The sequence below is a fragment of the Hypanus sabinus genome, chromosome 6 (genome assembly GCF_030144855.1).
Source record: "Hypanus sabinus isolate sHypSab1 chromosome 6, sHypSab1.hap1, whole genome shotgun sequence".
Lineage (NCBI taxonomy): Eukaryota > Metazoa > Chordata > Chondrichthyes > Myliobatiformes > Dasyatidae > Hypanus > Hypanus sabinus.
The window spans coordinates 15,318,178-15,336,962 of record NC_082711.1 but is presented as its reverse complement, the minus strand read 5'-3'; the positions used below and the strand labels follow the sequence as shown (position 1 = coordinate 15,336,962).

The following is an 18,785-nucleotide window of genomic DNA, read 5'->3' as shown; positions in this document are numbered from 1 at the left end:
AAGCAGGAAAGGTTTGGAACATAGCCCCTAGAGCCCACGTTCAATCTCTGATCTGACCTTTGGCATCATCTCCAATCTCCTGCCAAAAACACGTAAACCCCCCTACTTCCCTGCAGTCCTAATCTGTCTTTGGTTCAATATTCAGAGCGGGGGTAGAGAATTCCAAAGGTACACAACCCTCTGACAGAAGGAATTCCTTCTTAAATGAGATTATGCCTCCGATTCTGAGTTAACACTTTGGAGGGGGGGAAAGCCTCATTGCATCCAATCTGCAAAAGCTCCTCAGGACCCTGGAGCTTACAGTGTATGGGACAGAGCTGCTGGCAGGAAACACTGACAGTGCATAATAGGTTCAGCAGACTGGTGTGGTGTACAGGAATTAAATGAGGCTGAGAGATAAGGGTGGGGTTTCTGTGGCTCTGCCACAAGAACTGCCAATGATGACAGGAAAGGTTTCCTGTGGTGAACACTACCGAAGCAGAAAAACAGTCTACACTTTGGGACATTTAACAGTCACATTGATGAAAGAAAGTGGAGGACTATGTGGGAGGGAAGTTTAGATTGTTTTTAGAATCAGTTAAAAGCTCAGCACAACATTGTGGGCCAAAGACTCTGTACTGTGCTGTAATGTTCTGTGTTCTATGTTGATTTGTTTCATTAGGGAAGTGGAGAGAATTCTAACTGGCTGTATCACTATCTGATATGGGAAGGGGAGGGGCACTGCACAGGATCGAAATAAACTGCAGAACATTGTAAACTCAGTCAGCTCTATCATGGGTACTAGCACCCACTCCCACCTCCCCCAGCATCCAAGACATCAAAAAGGCAGCATCCAGGATGAGGAAGTGGAGGGATGGGTTAGTAAGTTTGCTGATGACACAAAGGTTGGAGGTGTTGTGGATAGTGTGGAGGGCTGTCAGAGGTTATAGTGGGACATTGATAGGATGCAAAACTGGGCTGAGAAGTGGCAGGTGGAGTTCACTCCTGATAAGTGTGAAGTGGTTCATTTTGGTAGGTCAAATATGATGGCAGAATATAATATTAATGGTAAGACTCTTGGCAGTGCGGAGGATCAGAGGGATCTTGGGGTCCGAGTCCACAGGACTCTCAAAGCAGCTGCACAGGTTGACTCCGTAGTTAAGAAGGGGTATGGTGTATTGGCCTTCATCAATCGTGGAACTGAATTTTGGAGCCGAGAGGTAATGTCACAGCAATAGAGGACCCTGGTCAGACCCCACTTGGAGTACTGTGCTCAGTTCTGGTCGCCTCACTGCAGGAAGGATGTGGAAACCATAGAAACAGTGCAGAGGAGATTTGCAAGGATGTTGCCTGGATTGGGGAGCATGGCCTATGAGAATAGGTTGACTGAACTCGGTCTTTTCTCCTTGGAGCGAAGGAAGATGAGAGGTGACCTGTGTCGCATACCCTGTGACTGGGTTAAAGAACCAGCAGAAATGGAGAATGCACTGGAGTCTGGTATTGCTATAAACTAATAGTGGTTATTAGTAACTAAGCAATACAGTAATATAAATGCAAATATATTAAACAGATTAGCAATGGTGTGTGTGTGTGTGTGTGTGTGTGTGTGGAAATAGGAATACAACTAGGCTCTTTCAAACCTAAGGGTAAATGGTTACAGTCTTACGATGATGAAAAGAGTTAGTTCAGTTCGAGGTAGAGAGAGAGAGGGGTGAGAGGTGATGCCATTGATCTTCCCGTTGTCTTCCGAAGTCCTGTTGTGGTCACTGACTATGAACATGATATGTACGACCGTTCTTCAGTGGTGGAATTATCACCCAGGCAAGGATGGACACACGAATAATTCCCCACCGGTCGCACCTTTTCACTCTGTGAGCCATGGATCGATCCCCGAATCAATCCTCCAAAACCCCACCTTCTCGTAGGTGCAACAAAGCTTGTTCAGTGTCTGAAACTGTGTGTGTGTGGGTGACAGCAGACCTGGTTTTTATCTCCACATGTTGGACACCAGCTGTCCATCAACCTGCTCTGTCCTCCTCTCTCTGCAGGAACTTTAACAAGCCAGCAAGTGTCCTTGCAGAAAGCTAAACAACTTTCAGAGAAACCATAACACCAATCTTTCAAACAGTTTCTGTCTGTCTCTCTCTCTCTCTCTCTCTCTCTCTCTCACGGTGTTGGATGCCTCCCTCTCTCTCTCTCTTTGTAACAGCTCAAACAGTGTCCAAAAGCCAGTCTCATTCTCCCAACATTTTAAAGTGATTGTCCACAGAAACTATGAAACCTAGGGGTACATAACACCTGATAGACATGTATAAGATGATGAGAGGCATTGATCGTGTGGATAGTCAGAGGCTTTTTCCCAGGGCTGAAATGGCTGTCACAAGAGGACACAGGTTTAAAGTGCTGGAGAGTAGGTACAGAGGAGAGGTCAGGACTAAGTTTTTTACTCAGAGAGTGGTGAGTGCATGGAATGGGCTGCCAGCAACTGTGGTGGAGGTGGATACGATAGGGTCTTTTAAGAGACTTTTAGATAGATACATGGAGTTTAAAAAAATAGAGGGCTATGGGGAAGCCTAGGTAGTTCTAAGGTAGGGACATGTTCGGCACAACTTTGTGGGCCAAAGGGCCTGTATTGTGCTGTTGTAGTCGCGCACAACGCGCTACTGAGGAAACACAAGGAGGCAGAGAGAGCTGAACTCAGAATGCCTTTACTGATTCAAGATCGCGCACTTAAATCTCCCCTCCATGGGCCCCGCAGGGAGGGCGTGACGTCAGAATGTCCCCGGAAGGTCCGCCCCGAGTGGGTAGTTCCAAACATGCTACCGCATGTCTGCCCGCGGCTCCCGATGGCAGTTTGAGTTCTGCGTGTACTGACCCCCACACTGTAGGTTTTCTATGTTTCTATGTTTCATCATTACCCAGGACATGACCTCTTCTCATTGCTACTATCAGAGAGGAGGTACAGGAGCCTGAAGGCACACACTCAATAATACATGAGTATATCAATCTTCTTCTCCTCTCCATCAGATTTCAAAGTGGACATTGAACCCATCAACACTACCTCACTAATTTTTTTTTCTCTTTTTCCACTATTTATTTAATTTAACATATATATGTGCACACACATACACACACACTTACTGTAATCCATAGTTTTTATTATTGTGTAATACAATGTACAGCAGCCACATAACAACAAATTTCACAGCATTTGTCAGTGATATTAAACTTGATTCTGGTTTATTTGGATTCATAGTTTAGTGGAGCATTCGCATTCAATCCACAGAGTGACCAAGTGCTTCACTTTAAAACTATGTCACGTGAAGGTGGATACAGAAATAGACAGGGTGACCATAAGACATAGGAGCAGAATTAAGTCATTGAGTCTATTCTGCCATTTAATCATGGCTCATCCTTTTTTCCCCTCCTCAGCCCCATGCTCCAGCCTTCTCCCTGTAACCTTTGATGCTGTGTCCAATCAAGAACCTATCAATCTCCGCCTTAAACACAGCTGACCATGGAAACAAATTCGCCACCCTCTGGCTAAAGAATTTCTCTGCATCTCTGTTGCTTTAAATGGACACCCCTCTATCCTGAGGCTGTGCCCTCTTGTCCTAGACTTCCCCCACCATGGGAGTCATCCTTTCCACATCTACTCTGTCTAGGCCTTTCAACATTCGAAAGGTTTCAATGAGATCCCCTTTCATCCTTCTGAATTCCAGCGAGTACAGACCCAGAACCATCAAACGTTCCTCATAACTCTTTCATTCCTGGAATCATCCCTGTGTCCTGCCACTAACCATGTACTCTCTCCTTATACTTGATCTCATTCTTCACAGTACACTGTCTGAATCTCAGTTCAGCTGATTGTTGAATGTTGCATCACTGTTGACATTCATTGGGGAGTTTACTCCTGAAGAATAATGATTGGGAGAACACAAATTTCACTGGAAACTTTGTTATTTTATTATCTATTTACTTGGAGATACAGCTCAGAACAGACCCTTCTGGCCCAACGAGCTGTGCTGCCTAGCATCCCACCAATTTAACACAATGACCGATTAACCTACTAACCTGTAGATCTTTGGACTGTAGGAGGTATAAAATAATGAGGTAAATTTCCTAAAACATTGTTAAGACCATAAGATCATAAGATATAAGAGCAGAAGTGGGCCATTTGGCCCATCAAGTCTGCTCTACCATTCAATCATGGGCTGATCCAATTCTTCCAGTTATCCCCACTCCCCTGCCTTCTCCCCATATCCTTTGATACCCTGGCTAATCAAGAACCTATCTATCTCTGCCTTAAATACATCCAATAACTTGGCCTCCATAGCCACTCGTGGCAACAAATTCCACAGATTTACCACCCTCTGACTAAAGTAAATTCTCCGCATCTTTGTTCTAGCTAAACTTCTAGCTAAATTTAAAGAGTAAAGTGATCTTCCATTTTCGAGTTCTGTAAATGAAATTTAAGCTCATACCCACAGCACATTGGCTGTGGAGCCAAAAAATACAGATACTTCAATTTGGTATGAATTGATACTCAAAGAACTTATCAAGTAGGAGACTGCGTCAGAGGAAGAATGAGTGGTTCCATCCACCAGAGAGAAAAACAGCTTCTCAAAAATAATTCCAAAGGGTTTTTATGCAGAATTTGCTAGAATAAGCTGCACTTTAGCTCAATGACCCACAGCAAATGTCAGATAATGCAGTCTTTCCCAATAAGTAAACATAGCCACACTGGTTTTCTAATAGGCCAAAAGGTAGGGAGGCCACTCTAATCTCTAACCAGTGTAAGCCAATTCTGCACACAGAAGTCTCTGACTTTTAAAGTCACAGGGAGATACAAATGGAAACCGTCCCTTCAGCCTGCCAGGTCAGTGCTGACCAAGCCCTATTCTTTCAGCAATGCTACGGACTGGTATAATCTATGGTTCAGGTGCCGAGGGACACCCAAATGTTGGTGCAGTTGCTGCCAAAGGTCTGTGGGAAAGGCAGCAAGTTAAGAGTAGCACTCCACTCCTCACTGGTTTATGCTCTATCCCAGAGAAGGATAAGCTCCCTGTTAAGTTTATCCTCCTCTGGGTACAAGTAGCAGGTGAACAGGGCTTGGTGTAATAAGTCAATCCTGAAGGGTCTGGGCCAGAAAAATCGACTGTTTACTCTTTTCCATATTTGCTGCCTGACCTGCTGATTTCCTCTAGCATTTTATGTGTGCTGCTCCATGTAATAATCTGCCTACTCCCTATATCCTCCTGATTCTCTTCTGTTTCCAGAAACCTCCTTGAGGTATTAGAGGAAAATCAGGGAAATGGGACTAATTGGTACATCCTTATTTATTTTGTACAATGTCCTGTGTATGTTACTCAGAATGGCTTCTTTGGTTTGTTACGAGTAGGAATGCTTCTTTGTCTGTCTGATAAGTGTTTCTCTCGCCGTTGTTTCGCTTTAGAATTATATGGTAATTGTATTCATTTGTTAATCAATGGGGAATGTTATTGTGTTTTGTGAGGCTGGGGACTTGGGGGAGGGGTTGCGCGGGCTGGTGGTGTGAAGAGAGTCGGGAGGAAGACGCCGAGGAAGGTGGACGTGCGCTCGGACGACCACTGGGGAGTCCGAGGTGGAAGACGTGGAAGTCGGAGGCAAGCGACGAGGGGTCGATTGGTTCGATGGTTGAGCTCCAACGAGTGCACTAAACAGACTGATACTTTGATAAGTTGGCGCCTTTTGTCTTTTTCTTTGTATATATATATACATTGTATTGCCTAATACTCTTTTAATTTTAGTAAACTCTTTAAAGTGTATTTCATAATGGTATTTGTTGTGGATTTGATACTGTTGGCGGGCACGAGGCATAAACTCAATACTCACAGCACCTGCGTGTACGGGAGGTGGGGTTGGTGAGTTGCTGGATCTCCTTTTCCCCTAGACATATACCAGCCTGTTGGGTAAGTGTTACAATTTGAATCTGAGAATCTGGGCACCCACAATCCTCTTGGGGAGTTAATTTCAAGAACTTCCTCCTTGACTCAGTACCAAATGGCTGAGATTTATCCTCAGCCAATACTCCTTGGTGTTCTGCTCATTCTCACAATCTTGAAATTCCCCATGATCTCACCTCCTGTAAAACTCCAGTAAAAATAGGCCAATATTACTCAATCTTTCCTCAAAAGTCAGCACGCTCATTCTGAGAAGCAGTCAAGTGAGTCACACTACATTAATTCCAAGTCATGTTTATCCAGAGAGTGAAAGAATTTCACTCTTAATCTTGTACAGAAATGCACAAATGGGCACTTTAATATTTTTGCTTTTAAAGCAAATAATGGAATATTTTTACTGATAACATCCTCAGCAAAGTCAGTTGTACCATGTGGTAGGCTCAGTAATGCCTTACACTGCAGTTCTCACGTTTAGGTAGTGAAGTCAGGCAAATTCCCATTATGTATTATCTGAGAGGAGAACAGCCCTTTTAAATTTTAATTAAGTTCTTTAAGCTTTAAAATGCTATAATTTGGTAAAATTAATTTCTACGTCTGTTCACCATTATTCAATGTTTAGGTCAAAATCAAAGTACAATTACATACATGATATCATAAACTGCCTTGAGATTCATTTTCTTGCAGACGTTCACAAAAAAATAAGGAAATACTGGAGGGAGAGTCATGAACAAGGGGTTGCAGCTATAAAATAAAGCAATGGTCACTTAACTCGGAGGTGCATGGAAATTTATTCACTCAGCGGGTAGTGAATCTCTGGAATCCTCTGCTCCTGTGAGTGATGGAGGCCAGATCAGATTCTGATTAGTTTATTTATCACACATCCATAAAAACATACAGTGAAATGAGTCCACAAGATCATAAGGCATAAAAGCAGAACCAGGCCATTCAGCCCATTGAGTCTGCTCCACCATTCCATCATGGCTAATCCCAGATCCCACTCAACTCCATACACCTGCCTTATCGTCATATCCCTTGATGCCCTGACCAATCAGGAAACTATCAACTTCCGCCTTAAATATACCCACGGACTTGGCCTCCACTGCAGTCTGTGGCAAAGATTCATTACTGTCTGGCTAATGAAAATCCTCCTTACCTCTGTTCTAAAAGCTTGGCTTTCAATTTTGAGGTTGCGCTCTCTAGTTCTGGATATCCCCACCATAGGAAACATCCTCTCCACATCTACCCTATCTAGTCCTTTCAACATTCAATGAGATTAGATACATAGAAAACCTACAGCACAATACAGGCCCTTTGGCCCACAAAGTTGTGCCAAACATGTCCTTACCTTAGAACTACCTAGGCTTACCCATAGCCCTCTATTTTCTGAAGCTCCATGTATCCATCCAGAAGTCTCTTAAAAGACCCTATCGTTTCCGCCTCCGCCACTGATGCCGGCAGCCCATTCTTCCTGCATACTTCTAAATTCAGTGAATACTGGCCCAAAGGTGCCAAACATATCTCATATGTTAACCCCTCATTCCCAGAATCATCCTTGTGAACCTCCTCTGGACTGTCTCCAATAACAACACATACTTTCTGAAATGTGGGGTCCAAAACTGTTGACAATACTCCATCTTATAAAGGCTCAGCATTATCTCCTTGCTTTTATTTTCTATTCCCCTTGAAACAAGTGCCAACATTACATTTGCGTTCTTTACCACAGACTTAACCTGTGTACCACTGATGTTTGAACCTTCCCCCCATTTAGATAATCATCTGCTCTATTGTTCCTTTTACCAAAATGCATTATTGTACGTTTCCCAACACTATTCCATCTGCCACTTTTTTGCCAATTCTTCCAATCTGTCTAAGTCCTAGTGCAATTGCATTGCTTCCTCAGCACTACCAACCCCTCCACCTATCTTCATATCATCCGCAAACTTTGCCACAAAGCCATCAATTCCATTATCCAAATCATTGACAAACAATGTGCAAAGTAGTGATACCAATACTGACTCCTGAAGAATACCACTGGTCACTGACAGCCAACCAGAAAAGGCCCATTCACTGCCTCCTACCTGTCAGCCATTCCTCTGTCTGTGCCAGTATCTTTCATGTAATGCTAGAGGGTTTTATCTTGTTAAGCAGTCTCATGTGTGGCACTTTATCAAATGCCTTTTGAAAGTCCAAGTAAATGGCATCCACTACCTCTCCTTCGTCCACCCTGCTTGTTACTTCCTCAAAGAACTCTAAACAGATTTATCAGGCAAGATTCCTCTTTATAGAAACCATGCTGACTTTTCACTTACTTTATCATTAGTCTCCAAGTACCCCGAAACCTCATCCTTAATAATAGACTCCAACACTTTCCCAACCACTGAGGTTAGGCTAACTGGCCTATAATTTCCTTTCTTTTGTCTTCTTCTCTTGTTAAAGAGTGGAGTGACATTTGCAATCTTCCAGTCCTCTGGGACCATGCCAGAATCAAGTGATTCTTGAAAGATCATGACCGATGCATCCGTTATCTCTTCAGCAACCTCTCTCTGGACTCGGGAAGTAATCCATTGGGTCTAGATGATTTGTCCACCTTAAGACCTTTCAGTTTGCCTGGCATTTTTTTCCTTTGTAGTAGCAACGGCACTCACTTCTAATCCCTGTCAGATCTCTGGCACATTGCTAGTATCTTCCCCAGTGAAGACTGATGCAAAGCACTGATAGTAAGTTCATCTGCCATTTCTTAATTCCCCCTTACTACCTCACCAGCGTCATTTTCCAGTGCTTCAATATCAACTCTCACCTCCCTTTTACTCCTTATATAACTGAAAAAACTTTCTTAGTTGGATTTTAAAAGCTTCCCAATCATCCAACTTCCCACTCACCTTTGCTACCTATATGCCCTTTCCTTGGCTTTTATGCAGTCCTCAACTTCCCTTGTCAGCTATGTTCCCTCTAAGTTGTGCATGTGTGTGCACACATACGTTTTTCAACTAGCACACAAAGGAAATTAATGTGTGCACAAAAGGTTAGTTACCTAAACTAATGTAGTATTTAATAATTATACTTATTGAAAATAATTTTTCAGCCTAATGTTTCTGTTAACTAGTTAGTCGGTTTTTCAAATACCACAATGCATGTCACTAATCCTCACCTTTCCTGTTAAAATGAATAACTCTTTACATTCAGTTCAACACATTAATGAACATATGAAAAAGTACGTTCAAATCCCAGACAGCTGGCAAAGCAAAAATTATGCTTTTGAATTTCTGGAGGCTATCAACTATATTGTTCGGAAAGACATGTTTGAAGAAATAGCATCAGCTGGTTTTCACATGTTAACAGTTGATGAAACCACAGGCATATCTGACAACAAATGTTTATTCTGTACTTCAAATTCAGATCTAAAGATTGTACTGTTTATAAAACATTGAACCTTTGATGAGACTAATCTATACAATGTTTTCTCCATCTACAGTTAAAAGATACAAATTTAAAGTAATTGCAGAGGCCTCTGAAAATGAAGCTGTTGCTTTCAGACCACTTAATGAAGTCAGATGGTTATCTGGACACTTTGCATTACAGGCAATAATAAAAAATTATGAGGCACTGATCACATACTTTGAAGAAGATCAATCAAATGACCCTGTGGCTAAATACTGTCACAAGAAATTGATAAACATCACATACGAATTAGCTTTCCAGCTTTTAAGTGATGTCTTTGATGAACTGGCTGCACTGTGCAAGATTCTGCAAAAAAAGTGGCCTGACACCGATTGATTCACTTCATTTTGCGCAAGGCAAAATTAACAAGATAAGAAAGCAGTATCTGGGAGACAATGTTTCGTGGAGAGACAAAGTTAGTTTTACGAAGCCAACAATGTGAAGAAAATGTTACAGTAGATACAAGTTCGCTGTTGACTTTTATAAATAGTCTGTGTTCATTTAGAAGAAAGGTTTCCTGAAGATGAAGTACAAGAATGGTCAGATTTTGATTTCTCTGCAATTGCAGATTGTGACTTCAGATTTGGTGATGAACAAGTTAATGCCTTATGTCTAAAATATCATGATTTTCTAGCTGAAAATACTGTAATGGTTAGACAGTTTAATGATTTCAAATTTTCCATGCAAGAAAAAATTAAATCCAAACTGATTTCAAACTTTGCTCAAATGGTGGCATTTGTACTTCAAAATGAACAGCTTTGCGACTTTGCATAGTTGATGGACATTGGTGGAACCTTTCTTGCATCTAGTGTGGACTGTGAGCGAGGTTTTAGTCTAATAAATCAACTCAAAAACAAGCTGAGAAACCATTTAGGTGAATGTCATTTGGATATGTTAATGAGAATCAAAAGCTATCAATTGGATGGAAGTTCTATTAGTCTAGAGAGAGTTTACAAAGAATGGGTAAATGCCAAAGACAGGAGAGAGAAAAAATAACTGAGTGACTTAAATATGTATGTTGTTTTGTTGTTATTCTGTGCAGTTTGTCAGCCACAGTTTCCTATCCCTGACATTTGAAAACTTCTTCCTCTGTGGGACATATCTATCCTGCGCCTTGTGAACTATTCCCAAAAACTTCAGCCATCTCTGCTCTGCCATCATCCCCATCAGTATCCTTCTCCAATCCACTTGGGCAAGCCCCTCTCTCTTGCCTCTGTAATTCCCTTTATTCCATTGCGATACTGATACATCTGACTTGTGCTTCTCCCTCTCAAACTGCAGTATGAATTCAATCATATTATGATCACTGTCCCCTAATGGTTCCTTTACATTAAGCTCTCTAATAAGATCAGGGTTATTGCACAACACCCAACCTAAGATAGTCTTTCCCCGAGTAGGCTCAAGCACAAGCTGGTTTAAAAAGCCATCTTGTAGATGTTCAAAAAATTCCCTCTCTTGCAATCCAACACTCCATTACAATTGTGACATTATCCTTATTCCATGCCTTTTCCAACTCCCTTTGCAATCTCAACCTACGTCTTAGCTAATATTTGGAGGCCTATGTATGATTCCCATAATGGTTTTCTTACACTTACAGTTTCTTAACTCCACCCACAAAGATTCAACATTCTCTGACCCTATTCTCTGACTCTTTCTTTTTATCTTTAATCTTTTTTTATTGATTTAAAAATATATAAAGACAAATACAAATCAGAGGAGATGTTATATCAAATACATATTCCAGTAGAAGTACAAACAACAAAAAAGGAGTGTACACTGTCAAAATCATATATAATATAATATTGAGCTAATATATAAAAGGAGCCACAACTCCTCTTAACAATTCAAAAAAAAGATCAAAAATTGCCATTATTAAGAAACCCCCCCCTCCCCACTAAACTAACCTAAAACCAAAAAAAAGAAGACTGGGCATTCCATTTGAGGATATAACTACAAAAAAGATGGGGGAAAATCCTTCTGGTCAAACCTGAAAAGTCATGGAGAAGAAGAAAAAAGATTACCTAAAAAAGTGAAAAAAGTTAAAAAAAAGAAAATTTAAATCATATGAAAATATTGAACGAAAGGTCGCCCAGTTTGCTCAAATTCAAAAGATGTCCGACTTCTAATTTTCTCCAAGCTTAAACACGACATAATGGAGGAGAGCCAAAAGAACAGTAGGTGGATGTCACCTCTTTCTAAAGATGTAATTTCATATCTTACCAACAGGGCAACAACACTGCCTATGCCTTCCTGCCCGTCCTTTCAATACAAAGTATATCATTTGATGTTAAGCTCCCAACTTTGGCCTTCTTTCAGACATGACCCACCGATGCCCACGTCATACCAACCAATCTGTAATTGCGCAACTGAGTCAATTGTGTTAACAACCAACGCAACCTAAGGATGTGCTGGGACAGCCTGCAACGTCTTCTTTTTCTTGGGCCCTTAGCTCCCAGTGGAGCACAGGCCATCGCTGACCTCCTGTCTCCATCATTCAAAGTCAATGGTGTGGTTGGAGTTCATCAATGTTTCTGTAATCCATTGTATCCACTGTACAGAGGAATGGCTGATACAGCTTCACCAGAACCCTGTTGGTCGGCCCTACCATTTCCACCTCTCACAACAGGAATGTAGAGTTGGACTTTGAGAGGCAACCTGCAAAATCATTTGAGATATTTATGGTGGAGATAGGTAAATGTTTGAAATTTCAAAGAGCTGAATGTTGAGAGGAGTTGACATAGAAGAAGAGTTGAGGGCAAAATTGATCAGCCATGATCACATTGAACGGAGAGGCTTGGTTTCTAGTTTCTTATCTCTGTGTTCTTCTATTTCTTGTGTCTTTTAAGTATTAAATACTTAAAGTCCTCAGCTGGTTAGGCGATGTCTGTGGAGGGAGAAAAGCAGTGGCCTTTCATCAGCACTGAAAGAATTATGTGAACTTTTAGGACTTTCCACTTTCACTCTGTGATAAAATTTAGTTCTGCAGCAGTATGTGAGGAACAGGGAGAAGTGTTAGTTAATTCCCGCACTAAGCACATCTTTCCTTCACGCATCACCCCCCCCCCCTTTGCTTTCCATAGGGATCATCCTCTATGCAACTCCCTTGTCCACTCATCCCTGACCATTGAACTCTCCTGAAAGCTTGACAAGCACTACACCTGCCCTTACACCTCCTCTGTCACCACCATTCAGGGTCCTTCCATATGAGGCAACACTTCACCTATGAGCCTGTCATGAGTCTATTGTACCCAGTTCTCTTGGTGCAGCCTTCTCTACATCAGTGAGACCTTCTCTACATCAGTGAGACCTTCTCTACATTAGTGAGACCTTCTCTACATCAGTGAGACCTTCTCTACATCAGTGAGACCTGACACAGATTGAGGGACCGTTTTGTCGAGCACCTTCACTCTGTCCACTGCAAAAGGCAGTAACCCCTGATGGTCTCCCATTTCAATTCAACTTCTCATTCCCATTATGAAATGTCCGTCCACGGTCTCTTCTACAGTCATAATGAGGAGTAACACCTTGTGTTCCGGCTGGTTAGCCTCCAACTGATGGCATAAACATTGATTTCTCTACTTCTGGTATTTTCTACCCCCTCTTCTTCCATTCCTCATTCTGATTACCTTTTCTTCTCCTCACCTGCCCTTCACCTCCTCCTAGTTCTCCTCCTCCTTCCCTTTCGACAATGGTACACTGTCCTTTCCTATTAAACTTCTTTTTATTCATACCTTTACCTCTTCCACCTATTCCCTCCCAGCCTTTTACATCATACTTTCTCCCCAACCAACTAACCCCTCACTTGGTCTCACCGATCACCTGCCAGTTCGTACTCCTTCCCCTCCCCTCATCTTTGTATTCTGGTTTCTTCCCTTTCACTTTCCAGTCTGATGAAGGGTCTTAGCCTGAAACATCAACTGCTTATTTCCTTCCATAGATGCTGCCTGGCCTTCTGAGTTCCTCCAGCATTTTGTGTGTGTTGCTCAAGATTTTCAGCATCCATAGAGTCTATTGTGTTTAGCTTTCGTATCAGCTGGAAGGGTGCGCCATCTTCTGGTAGGTAATTTGCACTGCAACACTCCATTTTATACTTTTAAACTGTGTAATTTTTCCATTGCTTATTCCTCCCTTCTTGTTCCAAATAAGTAAGGAAGATAAACTTGTCTTAACTAAACAAGAGAAGATCCCAATGGTACGACAGGAATGATACGAGCTTGGATGAAAGATTGGTTGACTGACAGGAGGCAAAGACTAAGGATAAAGGGGCCTTTTCTGATTGACTGCTGGTGACTAGTGGTATTCTGCAATTGGAGAATTTGCTGTTGGGAGTTACAGTATGCCTCTCTGGAGATGGTCTTGAGGATGTTCACAAGATTGATCCTGGGAATGAAAGGGTTAACATATGGCGAACATTTGATGGTTCTGGGCCTGTACTCATTGACGTTCAGAAGAGTGGGGGGGGGGCAGAATCTCATTAAAACTGATCGAATATTGAAAGGCCTAGATAAAGTGGACATGGAGAGGATGTTTCCTATAGTTGGAGAGTCTAGGATCAGAGGGCAGAGCCTCAGAATAGAAGGATGACCCTTTTGAGAGATGAAAAGAAATTTATTTTGCCAGAGAATGGTGTATCTGTAGAATTCATTGCCATAGACAGCTCTGGAGATCAAGTCACTGGGTATATTTAGAGTGGAGATTAGTAGGTTCTTAATTAGTTAGAGCATCAAAGGTTACAGAGAGAAGGCAAGAGAAAGCAGCTGAGAGTGATATTAAATCAGACATAATAGAATAGTGGAACAGATTCAATGGTCTAATTCTGTTTCTATGTCTTGTGGTCGGAATGCTAACTTTTACTGCAAAGGGACTGGAGTCTAAAAATAGGAAAATCTTGTTACAACTTTACAGAGCATTGAAGAAATCAATATAGCATTAGAACACAGACCAGTACAGCACAAGAACAGGTCCTTTGGATACACCATGTTCACAACAATCATGATGCCCATATAACTAACTCCATCTGCCTACAGGTTGTCCATGTCCTTCCCTGCCTGTTTATGTGTCTGTTGAAATGCATCTTAAACCCATGAAGACCCATGTAGGTCACCAAACACAACCCTGAACTGCATTTTCCTGGGGGCATACTCAGCAAATCTACAGAATAGTAACTATAACAGATCAATGAAAGATCAACCAGAGTGCAGAAGACAATGTAAAGGGGGTTTCTTCTTTTTCTTTGTTACTGTGTATGTAATCAAAATGGCTTCTTTGTTTTGTTAAAAGTAGGACTGCTTCTTTGTTGCGAGAGAATGCTGGAAGCTTGTTTGGGTTAAAATTTACTGATAACGAGAATTGTATTCCTTTGTAAACCAATTGGGATTAATGTTGTTCTTTCTTCTGAGTCTGTAAGCTATTGTTGGCGGGCTTTTGGGCAGATCGGCGCAAGGGGGTGAGAGAGAGAGGACGCGATGCTGTAAGCTGGGCGAGGAACGGACCCCAAGCGGGAGTTCGAGGCCAGGAGGTACTCCGAGGAGAGGAGATGAAGCTAGATGTGCTTGGTTGACCACTCGGAGGGTCCTGAGCTGCGAGTCGAGGAGTTCGGAGGGGATCGAATGGTGGCCAGAAGACTTCAGTAATTGAGCTCCAACGGTTGTGCACAAAGTGGTTTGGACTTTGATAAGTTTGGCGCCTTTTCTTTATTTTTTTTCCTTCATATATACTGTATCATTATTAATCACTTAGTTATAGTAACCTTTATAAATTGTACTCATTTAATCACATATGGTGTACTGTCTGTTTTTGGGCGAGGCGGGGACATCACACAGCATCCACACCAGCTGATTACCCAGTTAGGTGGGGCCGAAGGATGCTCCCCCTAGACGAGAATGAGCTGAGCGAGCCTGAGGTGACCCAGGGGGTTACAACAACAATCTGTGCAAATGCAAATATAAGTAGATAGTAATAGATAACAAGAGCATGAGACAAAAAGATAAAGAGTCCTTAAAATGAGATAATTGGTTGTGGGAACATCTCAATGGATGGGCAATTGAATGTAGTTAACCCCTTTCGTTCAAGAGCCTCTTGGTTGTGGGGTAGTAACTGTTCTTAAAACCTGGTGGTGTGAATCCTGAGGTTCTTGTACCTTCTACCTGATGGCAGCAGCTAGAAAAGAGCATGGCCTGAGTATCTCTGAAATCGGGTGCTGTTTTCTTATGATAGTATTTCATGTAGATGTGCTCAATAGCTGGAAGGGCTTTTGACATTTCCACCCTGAGGAAAAGTCTCTGACTACCTACTTTATCTCTGCCTCACAATATTTTATATACTTCTATCAGGTCAGCCCTCAGACTCCAATGCTCCAGAAATATCAATCCAAGTTTGTCCAATCTCTCCTTCCAGCTAATATTCACCAAACCAGATAACATGCTGGTGAATCTCTTCTGCAACTTCTTTAAAGTCTACACACCCTTATTATAATGTGGCAACCAGAACTGCAGACAGTATTACAAATGCAGCCTCACCAAAGGTGCAAAACGATTTCCAGCTCTTCTACTCAACACCCCAATTGATGAAGGCAAGTATGCTCTATGCCTTTTACCACTCTATCTACTTGTCCACTCCCTTGTCCATTCACCCCGCCCCCCCACACTAATCTCCCTCTTGGCAAGCAGCCAAAGTGATACACCTGCCTATTCACTTCCTCCCTCGCTTCTATTCAGGGCCCCAAACATTTCTTCCAGGGAAGGTAAAACTTCACCTGTGAATCTGCTGGAGTTGTCTGTTGTGTTTGGTGCTCCCATTGCTGCCTCCTCTACATAGACGAGACACGTTGTAAACTGGGGGACCCAAAGCAAAACTTCCCAGTGGCCAAACATTTTAATTCCTATTCCCATTCCCGTTCCCATTCTGACAAGTCAGTCCATAGCCTCCTCTTTTGCCATGATGAGACCACCCTTAGAGTGGACAAGCAACACCTTATATTTCATCTATGTACCTCCAACCTGATGGCAGAAATATCGATTCCTTTCCCCTCCCCTCTTTTTCTATTCCGCACGCTGGCCTCTTTTCTCTTCTCACCTGCTTATCATCTTCTCCTGGATCCCTTCCTCCTGTGATCTACTCTCCTCTCCTATCAGATTCTTTCCTCTCCTGCACTTTATCTTTCCAACCCACCTGGCTTCACCCATCACCTTCTAGCTTGTCCTTCTTACCCTCCCCCCACCATTTTATTCTGATGTCTTCTCCCTTAATTTTCAGTCCTGAAGAAGGGACTTGGCCTGAAACATTGACTATTTATTAAATTCCCATAGATGATGCCTGTCTGGCTGAGTTCTTAGTTTTTTGTAGATAGTTGCTCTATCTACTTACGTTGTTACTTTCAGGGAGCAATGGACTTACATTACGCCATCTCTCTGTAGATCAATGCTCTTTGGTTCAGGTGAAGGTAGATGTTTATTTTTTTTATTTAGAGATAACTCTGAAAAAAGTTCAGGCAGGGACTGGTTAATGAATAATAGAGGTCCTGTAGAATTTAGTTCCCTTTGATTAAAGAAGTTTAAACACTAAAATCTGGAATGCTTGGCACTTTGATTGTGCAAGACTGACAGATTTGTGGTCTGTTAGTCTAATCAATGCACATTTGGATGTTTCACAGAAGTTTAATAATTTTTCCACTGAACCCAAGTGCATTGAAAGGAGTGTGTAGAAATGGCATCTAACTTATTAAAGGGAGTTTGGGCCCTAGTTGTTAAAGGAACCCTAACCCACACACACACGCACAGCTCCAGGTAAAATCTAGCTTGCCAGGACCCCTTTAATTAATTAAATGACAGTAATGCCACTGTGTTTAGGGCAGCAATGAAGGTCCTGCATCTCTTGGCCACATAGAAGGAATCTTCATTGTTGTTTCCGTAACATTTTTTTTATCGGTCCAGGTTGATAGCCCTGAGCTGAACCCCTGAACCTGGAGGTCCAGTGGATCACATTAGTCTGGCCTCTAACCTTTAAACTGTTTGGCATGGGTGACCTTACCAAGAGCTAAAGCACAAAGCACTGTCTCCCACCAACAAAGCTCTCCGGGTCATTGATGCACCCAAGTTTCCAAATACTATGACAAGGTTATAGGACCGGGACCCCTTTGTGTGAGAAGTAATGGGCCCTTGGTGAGATAGATATTGAACCAAGTTATTAAATGTTGGGATATTCAGACCCTCAGATATAGGAACAGAATTAGGTCATTTTGCCCCTCAAGTCTGCTCTGTCATTTAACCAAGGCTGATTCATCAACCCCATACTCCCACCTTCTCTCTGTAACCCTTTACCAATCAAGAATTTAATCATCTCTGCCTTAAATACACCCAATGACAAAACACTTTAGCCTCCAGCATTTTGTATGTGTTTCTTAGATTTCCAGCATTGACAGATTAACTTTTGTTTATGACTTTAGCCTCTAAATGATTACATAAGAAATCCATTCAACAAAACACTATTTATTAAAGCATCAACAGCAAAATAATCCCAAACATAACCCAGGAGCATTATCAAATGAAACAAAAGTCCCCAAGTCAACTAAGGAGATAGCAGGGTAAAATCTTTATCACAAAGTTACGCTTTAAGAAGTATCTTAGAGGAAGTGGAGGTGGAGATACTTCATGAGGAAAATTCTGAAGCTCAGAATCATGGTAACTGAAAAGTTGCTTTCTTGGTGTATTGTGTTGCATGTAAGTTGATACAGTTATTAGGAAGGTGCATGGTGTTTTGGCCTTCACTTGTTAGGGAAATGAATTTGAGTGCTGTAAAGTGATGTTGCAGCTCTATAAATCCTGGTTAGACCACACTTGGAGTATTGTGTTCGGTTCTGATTGCCTCACCAGAGGAAGGATGTGGAAGCTTTAGAGAGGGTGCAGAGGAGATTTACCAGGAAACTGCCTTGATTAGAGAGCATGTCTTACACCTTGGGCCACAAACTTATCATCACCCCGATGAGTTATTAACTTAAACTTTCTGCATAATCACTCAAAGAGTTGACCTGCACGTGCATGTAAAGCGAGTTGTATAACTCATCTCCTTCTACCTTAGGTCACGAACTTATCAATCACCCTTGCTGTGGACACTCTCTGGAGGTCCAAGATCTGTATGCTCCACGACCGCTGGACTAAGTGTGTAAATGTAGGAGGGGACTATGTTGAAAAATAAATGTGCTAGGTTTTCTAAAATTGACTCCTTTTACCTTAGGCCACAAACTTATCAATCACCCCTTGTAATGCTTCCGCTCTATTTCTGTGGCTTTTGAGCACATGGTGGATCAGAGAATGTCACTGTTGGGCTGAGATGCAGGTGGAATAGGGTGAATGAGTGATTTAGGAGGTGGTGCACAGCTCCTTTAAGTATCCTTGGCTTCTCTATGCTCCAGGCACATGGAAACGTGTG

General features: G+C 42.1%; 1 long non-coding RNA gene across 1 annotated transcript in view; it reads left to right on the top strand.

The window, feature by feature from the left end:
* Positions 1-15,129, top strand: part of LOC132394965 (uncharacterized) — a 33,086-nt gene extending 17,957 nt beyond the window's left edge. The window contains exon 3 of the long non-coding RNA XR_009512463.1: positions 13,297-15,129. This is a non-coding gene — a long non-coding RNA (uncharacterized LOC132394965). The remainder of the gene's footprint in view (positions 1-13,296) is intronic.
* The last annotated feature ends 3,656 nt before the right edge of the window (positions 15,130-18,785 follow it).